Source organism: Tenrec ecaudatus, chromosome 4 (genome assembly GCF_050624435.1).
Source record: "Tenrec ecaudatus isolate mTenEca1 chromosome 4, mTenEca1.hap1, whole genome shotgun sequence".
NCBI classification, from domain to species: Eukaryota; Metazoa; Chordata; class Mammalia; order Afrosoricida; family Tenrecidae; genus Tenrec; species Tenrec ecaudatus.
The window spans coordinates 11,583,707-11,585,763 of record NC_134533.1 but is presented as its reverse complement, the minus strand read 5'-3'; positions in this window follow the sequence as shown (position 1 = coordinate 11,585,763).

Sequence of the window (2,057 nt, the reverse complement as noted above, 5' to 3'; positions counted from 1 at the left end):
CATTTGTTCTCCACTTAAGCCCTTGGCATCAGGTCCTCATTTTCCCCTCCCTCCCCACTCCTCCCCTCCCTCATAAGCCCTTGATAATTTATAAATTATTATTTTGTCATATCTTGCCCTGTCCGACGTCTCCCTTTACCCACTTTTCTGTTATCCGTTCCCCAGGGAGGAGGTCACTCACAGATCCTTGTAATCAGTTCCCTCTTTCCAACCCACTCACCCTCTACCCTTTCAGTATCGCCCCTCACACCCCTGGTCCTGAAGAGATCATTCGCCCTGGATTCCCTGTGCCTCCAGCTCCTATCTGCACCAGTGTACATCCTCTGCTCTATCCAGACTTGCAACGTAGAATTCGGATCATGGTAGTTGTGGGGGGGAGGAAGCATTTAGGAACTGGAGGAAAGCTGTGTTCTTTATCGGTGCTACATCGCACCCTGACTGACTCATCTCCTCCCCAGACCCCTCTCCAAGGGGATCTCCAGTGGCCAACAAATGGGCTTTGGGTCTCCACTCTGCACTTCCCCCTTCATTCACTATGGTAAGATTTTTTTTTTCTGATGATGCCTTTTACCCGATCCCTTCGACACCTCGTGATCACACAGGCTGGTGTGCTTCTTCCATGTGGGCTTTATTACTTCTGATCTAGATGGCCGCTTCTTTACCTTCAAGCCTTTAAGACCCCAGACACTCTATCTTCTATCAAAGTCTTTGATCATTGTATTGAAGTAATAGATTTATACTTCTGCCTATCTACATAGAAACCTTAGTGGCTCTATTGGGTAAGAGTTGGACGGCTAACTAAAAGGTCAGTTCTTCAAACCATTTAGTGGATCTAGAGAGAGCTGAAAATATCTGTTTCTGTAAAGACAAACAGCTTCAGAAACCCTATGTGGAGTTGCTATGAGTCTACAGAAATTCAATGCAGTGTGTTTGGGCCTGGTCTACGAGGTTATAGAAATCTTGGGTAATGGCACAAATGAGTTCTTTTGATATCTTAATCACCCCAGTCTGGCAGATTGTGTGACACAGAATATGACAACTATAGATAACATCGCAATCAGACAGGGAACATGGTAAAGTGGATCATGGCAGATGTGTCTTTGTTGTTGTTGTTAGGTGCTATCAAGTGTTTTCTGATCCATAGAGATTCTGTGCACAACAGAGAGAAAAACTGCCCAGTGCTTCCCCATGCTGATGATTATTGCATTTCTTCAGCCCGTTGTTGCAGACGTGTTGTCAATCCATCTCCTGAGGGGCTTCCTCATTCTCACTGCTCCTCCACTTTCTCAAGCATTGTCGGCGGGGGGGGGGGGGAATGAAGGGGGAGCTGTTTCTTCCTTAGGCAAATGGCACAGGACCAACACATTTCAGGGCCCACAATTGTGGAAGGATGACAGCAGTTCATCCAAGAGAGCCAATTGAAACACTGTTGGTCTATCTTTCCATCTGAGATAAAATGGAAACTTCTCCCCTTGTTCCTTAGCAAAGGCACAGATAGCAGCCATCTACATGTTTACCAATTTCTTCATGTTCCAGCCTCATTCTCCCCACCTGTCTATGAATAACGTGGTTGAATTATTAATATTTCTTTGTATGCCTTAGAATTAAACCGTCTTTGTATAAATCCTGGCTTGGGCATGCTGGCTATGTGATTCCAGGTATATATAAGCTCACCTATAATAAAGCTCTGGTCCCTGGAGTGTATACTGCAGAGACCCCCATGCCTCAACTGTTTGTCTGTTTATTTTATATATAAGTTTCCTCTTGCAGACTCTACCTTCTCAAACTCGTGTGATATATAAGATAAGAGCTGGGTCTACATTATTTTACAAAGCATGATGTCCTTCTTCAGGGACTGGTCTTTCCTTAGCACATGTCCCAAAGCATGTAGGAAGAAGTCTCAACACCCATGCCTCTAAGGAACATGCTGACTGCACGTGTTGTAAAACAGATCAGTCTGTCCTTTTAGCAATCCATTGTACTTTCAATTTTCTTCATCAACACCACAATTCCAATGTATCAATTCTTCGTTAGTGTTCCTGATTCACTGTTCAACT